Genomic DNA, 17715 nt, shown 5'->3' with positions numbered 1-17715 from the left:
TACCCAAAAACTAAGTCTATTCCATGTTACCATTGCTAGTAATAGCAGTGGCTATTTTCTAAGACAACTTAATTAATAGCAGGTAATGGACTTCTTCTCCAAGAACTTATCCAATCCTTTTTTAAACACAGCTATACTAACTGCACTAACCACATCCTCTGGCAACAAATTCCAGAGTTTAATTGTGCGTTAAGTAAAAAAGAACTTTCTCCGATTAGTTTTAAATGTGCCCCATGCTAACTTCATGGAGTGCCCCCTAGTCTTTCTATTATCCAAAAGAGTAAATAACTGATTCACATCTACCCGTTCTAGACCTCTCATGATTTTAAACATCTCTATCATATCCCCCCCTCAGCTGTCTCTTCTCCAAGCTGAAAAGTCCTAACCTCTTTAGTCTTTCCTCATAGGGGAGCTGTTCCATTCCCCTTATCATTTTGGTAGCCCTTCTCTGTACCTTCTCCATCGCAATTATATCTTTTTTGAGATGCGGCAACCAGAATTGTACACAGTATTCAAGGTGCAGCCTCACCATGGAGCAATATAGAGACATTATGACATTTTCCGTTTTATTCACCATTCCCTTTCTAATAATTCCCAACATTCTGTTTGCTTTTTTGACTGCCGCAGCACACTGAACTGATGATTTCAACGTGTTATCCTATACGGCTGCCTGGTCCGCATATTGCTTCCACCAACCCTGCTGTAAATTGTCAAATTTTCTATTGATTTTTTAAAGAAATTCTTACTTATTGATGTTCATTTTCTTACTTAGCACTTTCAATGCTGCAGGTTGGGATGGGATCCACTTCTGAATTCTTATATAAAAATCCTAGCCAAGGTGCTGCAGTTGAGACTTGAATCAGTTCTCCCGGGCCTGGTCCATCCTGATCAAACAGGATTTGTGAAAAGGAGGGTCTCCACTGCCAACACGAGGAGACTGTTTAATGTAATGCATATGACCAAATGCAGAGGTATCTCTGGGGTGAATGTATATCTAGATTTATTTATTTATTTAAAGATTTTATATACCGACAACCGTTTGCACATCGTATCGGTTTACATATAACTTAGAACAATGATAGATTGTGTATGATTTAGGCATAGCCTTTACAAAGAACAAGAACAAGAAATAAATGAGTTAAATATATTCAACAAGGGTGTAGCTTAACTGGAAAAAGGGAGATAAAAATTATAAACAGAGGGCTATGTACAAGTTTTGAATACATGTTAGTTGTAATCAATGAGTTTTTAAGGGGAAAAATAGGGGAAAATGGCATGGGGTAAGGTGGTACTGATTAATTTAGAGGAGTTTACATAAGGTTCGCTTCTACATAACAATTATCCAAACAATTCGGAGAGGTTGGAATATCGGGAGAGCCTTTCGGTGTTAACTAACGTTATGCATTGAGGATTTTAGCAATTGGTCACAGAGGGGATAGAAATAGAAGGAAAAGCTTGTAGGAAAAGCCAGGTTTTAAGGTGTAGAAGTTTCAGTGCGTAGGTCAGGGGGCATTGAGTTCCAAAGGGTGGGGCCAGCAAGAGTGAAAGCTCTGTTTGTTGTGGAGATGAGTCTTGTGGATTTAATAGAGGGAGTGCAAAGGGTTCCTCGGAGGGTGGAGCGTGTTGGTCTTGAGGATGTGCGAGAAAGGATCGGAGGATTGATCCAGTGGGAGTGCTCGTTAGTAATGCTTTTTGTGAATTAGGGTAAGAGTTTTGTAGAGGATACGCGACTGAATCGGTAGCCAATGTAGATCAATCAGAGATCAATCTAGACTGATCAATGTAGATCAATCTAGATCCGGTAATAAAAGCGTTCAACCAATTGTTATGGTGCTTTCTGTTCGAAATTCTGAGGCATGCTGGGCTACCAGACTATTTTATTGCCTGGACTGAAGCAATGTATAGGTGCCCAAGGGCTCATCACTTTATTAATGGGGCTCTCTCACCCTTTATAACTATAGCTTGCAAATCAAGACAGGGTTACCCTCTCACTCCATTGCTTTTTGACTTGGCCATAGAACCTTTAGCAGCTAGTTGGGAGAACACATAAGATTTCTTTATACACCAATGATGTGCTGGTGTACCTAACACCTCCTCAGACTTCAGTTCCAAATGTTCTAAAACTTACTAAGATATTTCCCCTGGGTCCACAGGTTAAAATTATTGACTTTTTTTCTGCTTTTAGTGTAGTACAAGATGATTTTTAATACATGGGGACTTTTTGTGACCAAGGAGTTTAGGGATTTATATTCTAACAACTATGCTCCCTTGATTGGTAAGATTAAGCGGGACCTGCAGGATTGGGAAACTGATCATTTTATGCGTAGATAGGGATAATCTTCTATAAATGAATGTGCTACCTAAGTTGCTCTACCTATTTCAACATGTTTCATGTAATGTATCATGTGAGTGTTTTTGAAGACCTAAATAGTTGCATGTCTGTTATAATTAGTAAGGTTTGGGTGGACCCTTGGACACTGTGGCAGCAGGTCACGCCCACGGGGGGAAGTCCTGTGAGGGGCCACAGGTCAGGCTCAGCTCTTGGACACACAAACACAGATTTATCTTTATTTAGACAGTTTGGGAAGCCACCAGAGGTGGCAGTAGTGAGTAGAAGATGTAGCCCGGCTGGACTAGCATTCCCCAGGCACTGGAACAGCGGTTCCTCTGGTAGCAGTGCTGTAGTGGAGAGAACTGAGAGAATGAGTACAATAGTGCATTCACAGAGTCCCAAATATTCACAGAGTCCCAAATATTCACAGAGTCCCGGGGACGCCGGAGAGGACGGCAGGCGGACGCCGCGTCAGCCAGTCGTCCATGAAGAGCAGGAGGAGCCGCAGAAAAGGAAAGGTAGGCGGAGTGAAGCCGTCGGGAACTGACGGTCGCAACAATGTCTAAATTTGTTTGGCAAAAGAAAAATAACCAAGGTAAAATCCCAAGTAGAGCCAATGCTTAACTTAAGAGACCATCGTAATTGAGAGCTGTGAATGTTTGCTAAATAGTTGTTTCATGCAGAGTGATGGGAACGCTTAGCATAAGACAGTGCTTTCCCTTATTTTCAGATAATCTTTGGGCTCTACAGTGCAAAAGTTTGTTTTGTTTTTCTTTTTTTCTTCTTTACTTATAAATTATTTTCCAAAAACAGTCTTAAAAGTGTCCATGTGGAACAAATGCAATGCAATAATTATTCACTTATCTAAATGCCTAAAATTATCCACTTATCTTAGTGCCACAGGTGGAAATGGCCATATTTTTTTGGAAGTGGTGGATAGCCATAGAACACTCCAAGTACAAGGTTTCAAAGCACCTGGCATGCTGGGTGTTTTATATCTTCCTTAGGGACAACGAGTCAAGACTGAAGGACAGGATTTGAAGGAAACAAAAGCTACAATGCTCCCTTCATATTTCAAATCATATCAGCAAACTGTGAAAATGTATTTTTTGACATAGGCAGGCCAGTATTAAGTTGAGCAGGCTCTGATTGCCTAAAAGGTGTGTGTGTGTGAGGGGGGGGGGGGGGTTGCCTTCCAAATCTATGTCTTTATTATTGGGCTGCACATTTAATGTGTGTCAAAGATTGGGTGGGCCCCAGCGAAGTTTCTTGGCTTATGCTGGAAAAAAGAACAACTGAAGAGGTGAAACTTGCTGTACTCCCATTCCTACCCTCTGATTCTCCCAACAGTAGAAGAAACTGGAGAGAAACCCAATTTTAGCTCATACTCTTCAAATTTGGAGACAAGTCACAAAGTTCCTAGGACCATATGAGGAGACTATCTCTCCTATTTACGAAAATCCTTTAAAATTGGGCTGTACATTTGCTCTTGAGATCAAAGACTGGAGGGACAAGGGGTTAGTCTTTCTGGCTCAGTTGCGGGATGACTCTGGTTTTTAACTTTTCAGGGATTCAGACAGGAGTTTGAGTTCTCTCTGGACTTTCATGCTATTTATGTTGCAGTCTGGGAAGCTGCAGTCCAGGAGTGAACCCTTCAGCCGAACTACCCTGGTGTAGAGTAGGTCGGGAGGCGGAGCCACAGGCACAGGTCTTCACCCGGGAACCAGGAACCCCCCCAGAAGGAGCCCGTAGGGTCCTAGAACCTTGGGACTTAGGAGCACAGTAACAGTCTCTATAGAAAAGGCCTGGGCAAGCATAACCCACAGAGTCCAGCAGCAAGGAGCAGGAAGGCCCGGCGAGAGCAGGGCAGCCAGATAGAGTCCGTAGCCTGTTGAACAAAGCAGTTAGTGAGCAGGCCCGGGGTCTGTAGTAAGCCGCGGAGCAGACAGATAACAGGAACAGAGTCTGTAGTGTACCATAGACTGTGACCAGCTGAAGGCAGGGCTGGAATCATTGGCGTGCAAAAGGGCCGGACCGGGCAGTGAGTAGAATGGAGACGAACCCGAGTCAGGCTGGCAGCCAGTAGAGCAGTCTCAGGTGCAGGCAAAGGTTGGAGACTGGCGGCAAGCAGGAGCGGAGTCGGGCACAAGCTGAAGTCAAAGGCGGGCTGCAGGCAGAAGCGGAGTCAGGAACAAGCTGAGGTCAGTGGCAGGCGGCAGGCAGAAGCGGAGTCAGGAACAAGCTGAGGTCAGTGGCAGGCGGCAGGCAGAAGCGGAGTCAGGAACAAGCTGGGGTCAATGGCAGGCGGCAGGCAGAAGCGGAGTCAGGAACAAGCTGAGGTCAGTGGCAGGCGGCAGGCAGAAGCGGAGTCAGGAACAAGCTGAGGTCAACCGGAACATAGAACAGCAGAAGCGCAACTAAGAACTACTAACAGTAGCAACCCTCGTTGCAAGGCAATGAGAAGGCAGACGAACGCCGGTTAAATCGGGCTTGGGGCGTGGCATAGTTAACCCAGGCGGGGCCAGACTTCCGGTGACCGTGCGTCCATAATGCGCGTGTGGCAGCAGCGAGATGACCCAGCAATGGCGGACGCCCCGAAGGCCCAGCGGAGCCGTGGGAGCGGCGTTCCCCCCATCGGAGGTGAGCCCTGAGCACAGCAGATAGAGGGGAAGCGGTGGAGACCGCAACAGTACCCCCCCCCCCTTTACGGCCCCTCCTGAGCGGACCTGGTTTCTCCGGATGGTCCCGGTGGAACTGGTGCAGAAGATCTTTGTCTAGAATATTACGGCTGGGCTCCCAGGTGTTATCTTCGTCACCACAACCTTCCCAGGCCAAGAGATACTCCCATCTGCGGTTGTGAAATCGGATGTCCAGGACGTCCCGTACTTGGTATGTAGGATCATCATCAACGGTTGTGGCCGCAGGATCCGGAGGTGTACGGTGATACCGGGAGAGGACCACAGGCTTGAGCAGTGAGGCGTGAAACACGTTGTGTACTCTGAAGGAAGAGGGTAGCCGAAGCCGATACGATACCAATCCCACTCGTTCAGCCACTCGAAACGGACCACAGAATTTTGGTGCGAATCTTCGTGAGGGAAGTCGAAGGTGCAGATTCTTCGTACTTAGCCAGACTCTATCCCCAGGCTGGAATGTGGGAGCTGGCCGGCGATGGTGATCGGCCGTCTGCTTAGCCTTCATGGCCGCACGGAGAAGCTATTTTCGTGTCATGTGCCACAACGCCTGGAGTTGTTGGGCCGTTACTTGAACAGCAGGTGAGGCACTGGGAGCCTCTAGCGGGAGCAGTGGTCGTAACGGCTTACCATATACCAGGTGGAACGGAGATCTGCCTGTGGCAGCGTGGACCTGGTTGTTATATGCAAATTCGGCCCAGGGCAAGAGCTCTGACCAGTTGTCTTGCCTCTCATTAATGAAGGCCCGGAGGTAGGCTTTTAGAGTCCTGTTCATCCTCTCGGTCTGTCCGTTGCTTTGAGGATGAAAGGCGATGGAGAAACTAAGCTTAACCTGGAAGCATTTACAGAGGGCTCTCCAGTAGCGGGCCACAAACTGCGAACCTCTGTCCGAAACGATATCTTGAGGGAGGCCGTGAAGCCTGAACACATGTTGGGCGAACAGGCGGGCCAACTCGGGTGCACAGGGAAGCTTAGGCAGGGGAACCAGATGGACCATTTTTGAGAAACGGTCGACCGTGACCTAGACGACCGTATGTCCCTGGGAGGGAGGCAGGTCAACTATGAAGTCTGTAGCTATATGAGTCCATGGTTCAGTGGGAACCGGAAGCGGGTGTAGGAGACCATATGGGGAGCCAGATTTGGGTTTCTGGCGAGCACAGGTAGGACAAGAAGCCACATACGAGGCGACGTCACACCGGATGTTGGGCCACCAGTAGTACCGGTTAACAAGCTCCAGAGTCCTCTCTTGTCCAGCATGTCCTCCGATCAAGGAGTCGTGGGCCCAACGTAAGGCAGTCAAACGGTCCCGGCGCGAGAGCACCGTCCGGTCTTGTGAGAGGATGGTCATGGCAGAGAGACGAACCTTAGCGGGATCCAAGATGAATTGTGTTGGGTCAATGTCCTCCTCGGCACAAGAGGTGCGAGACAAGGCGTCTGCCCGGAGATTTTTAGCAGCAGGACGGTACTGTACAACAAAGTCAAAACGACTGAAGAACAAGGCCCAGCGGGCTTGGCGGGGGGTTCAGTCGTTGAGCCTGGGTCAGAAATTCCAAATTCTTATGATCCGTGTAAACGGTGGTGGTGTGTAAGGAGCCTTCGAGCCACTGTCTCCATTCTTCGAAGGCGAGTTTTATCGCCAGCAACTCTTTATCCCCAATGGAATAATTAATTTCAGCGGCTGAGAACTTCCGGGAAAAGTACGAGCAAGGAAGGAGTTGTCCAGTATCAGAGTGCTGGCTGAGAACCGCTCCCACTGCGATGCTGGAGGCATCTACCGCCACGATGAACGGTCGTGAAGGGTCCGGGTGTCGGAGACAGACATCCGAGAGAAAGGCCTCCTTGAGATCAGAGAAGGCTGCGACTGCAGCATCCGGCCAGTGCTTAACATCTGCTCCTTTCCGGGTCAAGGCTGTAAGAGGAGCCACACGGTGAGAGTATCGTGGAATAAAATGTCTATAAAAGTTCGCAAAGCCCAGGAAGCGCTGGAGGGCTTTGAGACCCGTGGGCTGGGGCCAATTAGTGATGGCGGCTACCTTTTCTGGGTCCATACAAAAGCCAGCTGCTGAGATAATATATCCCAGGAAAGGTAGAGATTCGGCTTCAAAAACGCATTTCTCAAGCTTGGCATATAGATGATGGGCCCGGAGGGCCTGAAGAACCTGGCAAACATGTCGGCGGTGAGAGTCTATGTCTTTGGAGTATATGAGGACATCATCCAAGTAGACTATTACGTGGGAATGGAGCATCTCTCGAAGGACCTCGTTCATGAGGTGCTGGAAGACGGCGGGGGCATTACAAAGCCCAAAGGGCATCACGAGATACTCGTAATGCCCATCACGTGTGTTGAATGCCGTCTTCCACTCGTCTCCTGGGCGAATACGGACGAGGTTATAGGCCCCTCCCAGGTCCAATTTAGTAAAGATGCGAGCCCCTTGGAGATGGTCCAATAGTTCCGGGATGAGCGGCAATGGGTAGCGGTCTCGCTTGGTAATGGCGTTGAGACCACGATAGTCAATACACGGTCGTAGCGAACCATCCTTTTTGCCCACGAAAAAGAATCCAGCACCTGCCGGTGACCGGGATGGACGAATAAATCCCTTGGCTAGGTTCTCGGAGATATACTGGGACATCGCCTTAGTCTCTGGCATTGAGAGAGGATATACACGGCCACGAGGCGGTGTGGTACCGGGAACCAGATCAATGGGACAGTCAAACGGTCTGTGTTCCGGAAGGATCTCCGCCATGTCTTTGGAGAAGACGTCTTGAAAACTTTGGTAGGCCTCTGGCAGGAGATGCGAGGAACAGAGATGCAGAGAGTTGGGAGGACGAGGAAGACATAAACATTGGTCAAAGCAGGCAGAACCCCAGCTAACTAGCTGGAAGTCATCCCATCTGATGACGGGGGAGTGCTGACGGAGCCACGGAAGTCCCAGCACCAATGGATGCACGGCTCGTTCCAGGATGAGTAGGGAAATCTCCTCGGAGTGAAATAGACCCGTTTGCAAAGTCACTGGTCTCATGGAGCGAGAGATAACTCCAGGCAGCAAGGTCCCTCGGATCGAAGAGATGCGTAAAGGAGGATTCCGTGGTTCTGTAGGCAGGCCCAGCTGTTTCACTAGCTCGGCCACAATAAAGTTCCCCTCAGCCCCAGAATCGACAAAGGCCCGAATCTGGATCTCCCCACCGGGGTACTTGAGGTTTACAGGCAGAGTGCAGAGAGGAGCGGATCCGGTAGCGCCTAGGTGTAGCTCCTCGGTATAGCCTAGGCACGGGCGTTTCCCAGACGCTCAGTGCAAGATGACAAGAAATGTCCTTTACCTCCACAATATAGGCAGAGGCCTAGAGAGCGCCGACAGCTCCTCTCTTCCGGAGTAAGTGGTGACCTGCCCAGCTGCATAGGTTCAGAAGCAGGGCTGGCAGCAGGAGAAGTCCTTTGCAGAGGAGACCTGGAGGAGACGTGTAGGTGTGGCTGACTCCTATTGGCTGACCGAGTCTCTCTGTCACGCTGTTGAAGACGACGGTCAACCTTGCCTGCAATGTCCATTAAGTCATTCAACTGCTCAGGAATCTCCCGTCCTGCCAGTTCATCTTTAATCCGACCAGCCAAGCCTTCAAGGAAGATCCCTTTTAAGCAATCATCCTGCCAAGCCAGTTCCATGGCCAGGGTCCGAAAGTTGATAATGTACTCTGCTACCGGACGCGTGCCCTGTCGGAGATGCAGGAGTTCTGAAGCCGCCGTGGACTGGCGTGCAGGGTCATCAAAGGCCAGGCGAAACTGAAAAAGAAATTCCTGAAGATTTTGCAGCAGAGGATCGGAGCGTTCCCACAAGGGTGAAGCCCATTCAAGCGCTTTGCCATCCAGTAAAGAAAAAATATAGGCCACTTTAGCTGCTTCAGTGGGAAACTGGGTTGGTAACAAGGTGAACCGTACTTGACACTGGTTCAGGAACCCACGGCAGGACTTACTGTCCCCAGCGTACCTGCTAGGAGCTGGCAGCTGTGTATTGGGAACAGCGACAGGTACAGAAGTCCCTTGGCGAGTAGAAGCTTCTAGACGAGAGACCAATTGGTCCACAGTGGCAGCAAGAGTATCGATACAATGTTGCTGCTGTAGAAGGCGCTGCGCCATCCCAGGGATAGCCTGCAGACGGGGAGACTCCACCGAGTCCATGGCCTTGCAAACTGTTGCAGTCTGGGAAGCTGCAGTCCAGGTGTGAACCCTTGAGCCGAACTACCCTGGTGTAGAGTAGGTCGGGAGACGGAGCCACAGGCACAGGTCTTCACCCGGGAACCAGGAACCCCCCAGGAGGAGCCCGTAGGGTCCTAGAACCTTGGGACTTAGGAGCACAGTAACAGTCTCTATAGAAAAGGCCTGGGCAAGCGTAACCCACAGAGTCCAGCAGCAAGGAGCAGGAAGGCCCGGCGAGAGCAGGGCAGCCAGATAGAGTCCGTAGCCTGTTGAACAAAGCAGTTAGTGAGCAGGCCCGGGGTCTGTAGTAAGCCGCGGAGCAGAGCAGACAGATAAAAGGAACAGAGTCTGTAGTGTACCGTAGACTGTGACCAGCTGAAGGCAGGGCTGGAGTCAGTGGCGTGCAATAGGGCCGGACCGGGCAGTGAGTAGAATGGAGACGAACCCGAGTCAGGCTGGCAGCCAGTAGAGCAGTCTCAGGTGCAGGCAAAGGTCGGAGGCTGGCGGCAAGCAGGAGCGGAGTCAGGCACAAGCTGAAGTCAAAGGCGGGCTGCAGGCAGAAGCGGAGTCAGGAACAAGCTGAGGTCAGTGGCAGGCGGCAGGCAGAAGCGGAGTCAGGAACAAGCTGAGGTCAGTGGCAGGCGGCAGGCAGAAGCGGAGTCAGGAACAAGCTGGGGTCAATGGCAGGCGGCAGGCAGAAGCAGAGTCAGGAACAAGCTGAGGTCAGTGGCAGGCGGCAGGCAGAAGCGGAGTCAGGAACAAGCTGAGGTCAACCGGAACGTAGAACAGCAGAAGCGCAACTAAGAACTACTAACAGTAGCGACCCTCGTTGCAAGGCAATGAGAAGGCAGACGAACGCCGGTTAAATCGGGCTTGGGGCGTGGCGTAGTTAACCCAGGCGGGGCCAGACTTCCGGTGACCGTGCGTCCATAATGCCCGTCCGCGCGCGCGTGGCAGCAGCGAGATGACCCAGCAATGGCGGACGTCCCGAAGGCCCAGCGGAGCCGCGGGAGTGGCGTTCCCCCCATCGGAGGTGAGCCCTGAGCACAGCAGATAGATGGGAAGCGGTGGAGACCGCAACAATTTATCTACAACTAAAGCATGTCCTAGAGCCTTACTTTGATCTGACTAAGCCGCTTAGATCTCTAAATCGCATGGAGAATTTCTTAAGTGATACTGAAACTTCTGCCAAAGGTACTGCAATTATTTACTGGGATATATTTATGGGAAGACTTGGTGACATAACTTCACAGACCATAACTGACACATGGAATGCAGATGTAGGTATCACACTGGATGTTAAGGCTCGGAAATCAATAAGGAAGGCTGCTCACCATACTTCTATTTGCATTTGGCAAATAGAACTCATGATCTACAAAACTTATCACACTCCTATTTTTTACTCCAGATTTTTTCGAGAAGCAAACACCATCTGCTGGAGAGTGTGTGGGAAAACAGTCATACATGTGGTGACAATGGCATGAAGTGCATCAGTTCTGGACTTAAATAATGCATGAAAAAGCGGACATTTTTTGGGTTATATGTATACATTGGTATTCTGCTGGGGTTCTTGGGAAAATGGAATGGGTTAGCAAATCCTATTAAACAAAGGTCCTTGGTTAACTAGCTTCTTCTGGCTGATCGATTTACTGTTGCCAACTTTTGGAAATCTAACCCGGGCATGGAATATTGGTGGGATCAAGTTCATGATATATCCGACCTAGAGAAACTGTATTAAAATGCTGTAAAAATACTGTAGAACTGTTCTTTATAATCCAATTGACTTGTATCTAGCCATAGAGCAATTCAAATGTTGATAGAAGTTGAAAACGCTCGTTGAATGTGAAAGCCCTGAACAAAGAAACCCCTACAATAGCCTTATGTTTCGCCCAGGTAGGCTTCCACAGAGGGTATATGTACTATCAGGCAGAGCAAATATTAATCTAAAAAAAGCATTCAACATTTTTTTCATATAAATATAATACCATGATATATAATTTTAAATAAAATAAAAAGCCAAAAAACCTAGACCACTTACTCAAATACAAAAGCATAATATGTCACTGAAAGTCCAGAAACGGGAATAATATTTAAAATTTAAAACCGGTTCACAAAGGAAAATATTTGTAACAACAAAGCATATAATAAAGGATACTATAACATGAAACTACAAAAAAGTATTAAACTAAAATATAACATTGAAGAAGATTACTGAAACAGAGCATCCCTGAGCCTTCCTATCGCTGTCAAGAAAAGCGGGAACCAAAAGCGAGGCTGGATCGCGTGAGAGTCAAGGACCTTTAAATACAAAACCTTCCGGGTTCCTCCTCCTGCTTAATCACTATAATGACAAGTTCTACGAAATTAATTAAATAAAAAGTTATCTGTTGTTATCATGACAAGGGGTGTAAAATCCAAGTCCGGAAAAGAGAGTTGATAAAAAAGGAACTATGAAAAAAGACTCCCATTCTATCCGTTTTTTAAGCAACTTTCTTTTCCGGACTTGGATTTTACACCCCTTGTTATTATAACAACAAATAACTTTTTATTAAATTAAAAGTCTTTAGTCCGTGAGGTTTCAGAGTATTCCACTCACAAATAGATGAGGCCTGCAAGTAGGCCTCATCTATGCTCCACCAGGGCGTCTAGACTCAGACCCTTCTCCTCTCATCGAATGTATTGCTAGACACATTAACACGGACATGCCGGCCATACTTCTCGGAGACTTCAATCTTCACGTGGATGCTAATCCCCACTCCTCCAACTGTGAACTGTTCATTAACACTCTTAACCTCATGGGCTTTCAACAGCTTCTAAACGAACCCACCCACAAAGCAGGCCACACATTAGACTTAATCTTTATCAATCAAGGTCTCACCCTTTCTTTTTCCACAGTCTTTTTGCCAATCCCATGGTCAGATCACAAATTAATCAACATTTCTCTAGCCTGCCACAACATTAGCACAACCACCTCACAGAAAACATTGGTACAGTTAAGAAAATTATGCAATCAACAAACTATCACCGCAAAGCTATCTGACGAACTAAAACACATGAATATCTCTGACGCAGACTCAGCACTCGCATCCTGGACCAACATAACAAAGAAAGTCGCAGATCTAACATGCCCTCTTGCCTCCAAAAACATCAACACTAATAAAGAAAAGAAAAAGCCATGGTTCACCACAGACCTCAGACTCTTAAAGCGGGAAGTTAGAATCAAAGAACATATCTGGAGGAAAAACCCTACAAATGCGAACATCTCAGCCTTCAAAACCAGCATGCACCAATACAGGATCTCCATGCTGCAAACTAAAAGAGACTTTTACGCCCGAAAAATCCACCACTTCATATATGATCCGAAAGCCCTCTTCTCCCTGGTATCATCCCTCACTAAACCTCCTCCAATCGTCATTCCAGATGAAAAAGCCGCAAACAAAGCCGAGGAACTTGCCATCTTCTTCAAGGAAAAAATATCCAACCTCCTGAAACCTCTTCAGGATCACAAAAATCTGGCCCCTCAACATCCAACCTCAGCAGCTACACCACCTCATGTACCAATGTTTTCTACCTCAATCCTGGATATCTTCGAACCTGCATCTACACTTGAGATTGAAAACATACTAAAGAAACTCAAACCGTCTTCACACCCTCTTGACGCAATGCCGGTGAATCTTCTCATAGCAAGTGCCAAAGTCATTGCTAAACCAATATCTCAAATTATCAATGCCTCACTTACTCAAGGCCTAGTACCAACCCCACTCAAACTTGCCATGCTGAAACTACTTCTAAAAAAGCCAAATCTCTCACCGGAAAACCCAGCCAACTATCGGCCAATTGCAAATCTCCCTTTCATAGCAAAAATCCTTGAAAGAATTGTAAATCTTCAACTCTGCGAATTCATAGATGAAAACCACATTCTAGCTACAACTCAATTCGGCTTCTGCAAATCCAGAAGTACAGAATCACTTTTAATTTCGCTAAGTGATAACATTCTCCTCAACCTGGAGAAAAAACAACCGTGCTTCTTAATACTCCTTGATCTTTCAGCGGCATTTGACACGGTAAACCATGAGATGCTCTTAAACCGTCTAGCAGAGATTGGAATCAAAAACACCGCTTTCAATTGATTTAAATCATTCCTACAAGACAGGACATATAAAGTTAAGATCAACCACAATGAGTCCAAACCTATCGATTCAACCCTAGGAGTACCTCAAGGATCCTCCTTATCTCCGACCTTATTCAACATTTACCTGCTCCCCCTCTGTAACCTACTATCTAAACTGAATCTAAAACACTACCTATATGCGGACAATATACAAATTCTCATCCCAATAACCAAATCATTGCAAGAAACCCTCCATTACTGGAATTCATGCTTCACTTCCATTTCCAATCTACTTGCGGATCTCTGCCTAATTCTCAATGCCAACAAAACTGAATTCCTCCTCATCACACAAGATGGCAAATACCAGCTCTCCAACGCACATCCTGTAGCAACACCTACTCTATCGCCCATGGTAAAAAACCTAGGAGTTATCATGGACAACCAACTGAACTTCAAAAGCTTCATCAACAACACCGTGAAAGATTGTTTCTACAAACTCCAAGTCTTAAAACGTCTCAGACCTTTACTCCACCCCCATGACTTCAGATCTGTGTTGCAAGCAATCATATTCTCAAAAATGGATTACTGCAACTCTCTTTTACTTGGTCTCCCAGCTATTTCCCTCAAACCTCTACAAATGCTGCAAAATGCCACTGCCAGGATTCTAACCAAAACAAAAAAAAGGGACCACATTACTCCAATCTTAAAGAATCTCCATTGGCTCCCCATAAAACAAAGAATCCTCTACAAATCCCTCTCGACCATCCACAAAGCCATCTACAAAACCACACACCTAGACCTCACAATCCCATTACAGCTGCATTCATCCTCTCGTCCACGAAGATCTGCACAAAAAAGGCTCTCTAAAAACACCTCCATTAAAGACATCTTCAAACAAAAGAGCACTCTCCTCAGCAGGCCCTATCCTATGGAACTCTCTCCCTGTGAACCTTAGGCTCGAACAATGCCCAATAAACTTCAAAAAAAGACTCAAGACCTGGCTTTTCTCCCAAGCCTTCGTATGAAAGGATCTGTAATATCACTATCACTGCATGATCATCTCATTATATACCCAAACTGCCTAATTAACTAATCAATCAAGAACTCAGATACACCACATCCCCCCTACGACTGCTGACACATTACAGGACTACCACTCGATAAGCAAACCGCTATTTATAAGAACATAAGAACATAAGAAAATGCCATACTGGGTCAGACCAAGGGTCCATCAAGCCCAGCATCCTGTTTCCAACAGTGGCCAATCCAGGCCATAAGAACCTGGCAAGTACCCAAAAACTAAGTCTATTCCATGTAACCATTGCTAATGGCAGTGGCTATTCTCTAAGTGAACTTAATAGCAGGTAATGGACTTCTCCTCCAAGAACTTATCCAATCCTTTTTTAAACACAGCTATACTAACTGCACGAACCACATTCTCTGGCAACAAATTCCAGAGTTTAATTGTGCGTTGAGTAAAAAAGAACTTTCTCCGATTAGTTTTAAATGTGCCCCATGCTAACTTCATGGAGTGTCCCCTAGTCCTTCTACTATCCGAAAGAGTAAATAACCGATTCACATCTACCCGTTCTAGACCTCTCATGATTTTAAACACCTCTATCATATCCCCCCTCAGTCGTCTCTTCTCCAAGCTGAAAAGTCCTAACCTCTTTAGTCTTTCCTCATAGGGGAGTTGTTCCATTCCCCTTATCATTTTGGTAGCCCTTCTCTGTACCTTCTCCATCGCAATTATATCTAGACCTCACCTTATGTTAGACTCATACTCATTGTTTAAAATGTTATATTGTAATTTAATGATTAATGTTTAATGTTATTTATATTTATATTTTTACTTATATTTATTTATTTATTTATTATTTATTTAGAACTTTTCTATACCGACTTTCCAATAACAGAATTACTGATCAATTCGGTTTACATTTTGAACAATAACAGTGACAAGAAAATGTCTTACAAAAAACAGGTAGAAATAACAGGTAGAAATAACTTGGAGATAAATATATCTTAACCAATCCCAGCTCATACTTCCTGTTCTCTGTAAGACACACAAATGTTTTGTCATCCCAAAGTTACTTGTAAACCGAAGTGATTAGCAACATTGTTGCTAGAACTGCGGTATATAAAAAATGTTAAATAAATAAATAAATAAATAAATAAATTAACTTTTTTTCGCGGCGTCTCAAAAGAAGGGAAATATTGTTTTCTCATCCATGATGTAAACCCTGTAACACAAAAAACTTTGTCATCCAAAGAATGATGGAATTCCAGTCAATGTTGGACAATCGGTGCATCAGTTTTCTTGGTTCTTATACAGCTTTTAAGCTGTATTATGCAATATGCATGTCTTAACTGAGAGTTTAGTGTGACCAATATAAATTTTTGAGAGGGACATAAAATAGCGTACATGACCCATGCAATGGTGCAGTCATAATGGCCCTGAAAACGAAACACAAACTTAAGTTGGTGATGATGAAATGTTTGAATCTGAAGAACATTAGTGCAGACAACACAACCATGACATGCAAAATGGCCAGCTGTATGTGTAGCTGAGTGGATAGAAGGCCTTGATGTAGTAAACACAAGACAGTCCCAGAGGTTTGAACTCCACATCTGGGCAAACATGGGGTACAACGCAAAACCTTCCTGAAGCTGTACAATGTGCCAATGGGAGGGCATTATTTTTTGTGTTTGATGAAACTGATGCATATATGGCATAACAAAAACCAAACGGTTCAATGGCTGACGGGATTGATTTTGAAGAAATAAAGATTTCTTAGTGTAAAGGGTCCACTTGTAAGCCCTTCTTCTGACCTTCCAGGGATAGCCTCTAATCAAAAATTGTTATAACATGCAGCCGCACGCATGTTATGAAATCCGGGGTCAGCGCGCACAAGGGGGTGCACACTAGTGCACCTTGCGTGCGCCGAGCCCTAGGGGAGCCCCAATGGCTTTCCCCGATCCCTCCGAGGCCGCTCCGAAATCGGAGCGGCCTCGGTGGGAACTTTCCTTCACCCCCCCCCCCAACCTTCCCCTCCCTTCCCCTACCCTAACCATTCCCCCAGCCCAAAAATAAATAAAACCCTTACCTTTGCTGCAGAAGTTATTCCTGCCAGAGGCACTTGACCGGCGCGCAATCCCCCGGTTCAGCCGCCTAGCAGAGGCCTCTGCTCACGCCCCTGCTCCGCCCCTTTTCTCAAGCCCCGGGACATACGTGCGTCCCGGGGCTTGCGCGTGGCACCGGGCCTATGCAAAATAGGCTCGGCGCGCGTAACCCTTTTAAAACCCGCCCCTAAGGATATTAGACCACAAATCTGTAGGATGAAAACCCTGCTAATGAAGTATTTCTACCACCTGATTTCATAAATATAGTAGTGACAAATTTAACCTCTTGTTTAATAATCTACGTCCTAAAAGGAAATCTTCTGTGCATGATAATGTAAAGTAAATTGCAAATGAGGGTCTTGAGTATTGATCCACTCTGAAAACATTGTTGAGAAGAAGCAGAGCCATTCCAAAAAAATATAATATATGAATTTGTTGGTATAACTATTTGTAGAACACTTAATTTTGTTTGGTTGCCTGTGTTTTTACAATTTCACTATATATCTACCATATAAATGGGCTTGGACCGACGTGCCACAAACGCGCAGTAGAGAGCAGCTCTACTGCGCATGCGCGAGAGCACGTCGGTCAGAGGGGAGCCCAGTGGACGGCTGCCTTGGAAACGGCGAGGAGGAGCAGTGGCGGCAGCACAGGAGGTCTCCCTCTCTCGCGCGTGGAGAGGCAGCGGCAGCACAGACACAGAAATGGGAGGTCGCCGGGAGTCTCTCTCTCGCGCGCGCGCCTCATCACCGAGCGTCGGGCGGGCCAGCAACGAGCCCAGTGGAGAGGCGCGCGCGAGAGAGAGACCCCCGGAGACCTCCCATGGAGCAGTGGCGGCGGTATCTAAGCGTCAGGCGCGCGTTCTGGATAAGAGAAGAAGAGGGAGTGGAGGAGGGCTGAGGGAGAAGGACGGGGTTGTGGAGGAGGTGGGAGGGGAAGGAAGAGGATGTAAGTGGGAAGGGTAAAGTGGAGTAGAGAAAAAGGGAGTGGAGGAGGGCTGAGGGAGAGGGGAGAAGGGGAAGGAAAGGGAAGTTGAGAGGGGAAAGGAAGAGGATATGACTGAACAAGTGGGAAGGGTAAGAAGTTCTGGAGAAGAGAAAAAAGAGTGGAGGAGTGCTGGGAGAGGGAAGGGGTTGTAGATGAGGTGAGAGAGGATGGAAGGAAAAGGGAAGTTGTGGAGAACAGAGCGGCTCTAACCGTGCCGGTCTGACCGATGGAATCTCGCCCGTTTTAACGGGCTTAACGGCTAGTATATATATATATATATATA

This window comes from Rhinatrema bivittatum, chromosome 9 (assembly GCF_901001135.1).
Source record: "Rhinatrema bivittatum chromosome 9, aRhiBiv1.1, whole genome shotgun sequence".
In the NCBI taxonomy this organism is placed as follows: Eukaryota; Metazoa; Chordata; class Amphibia; order Gymnophiona; family Rhinatrematidae; genus Rhinatrema; species Rhinatrema bivittatum.
Note: the sequence above shows the minus strand (reverse complement) of the source record.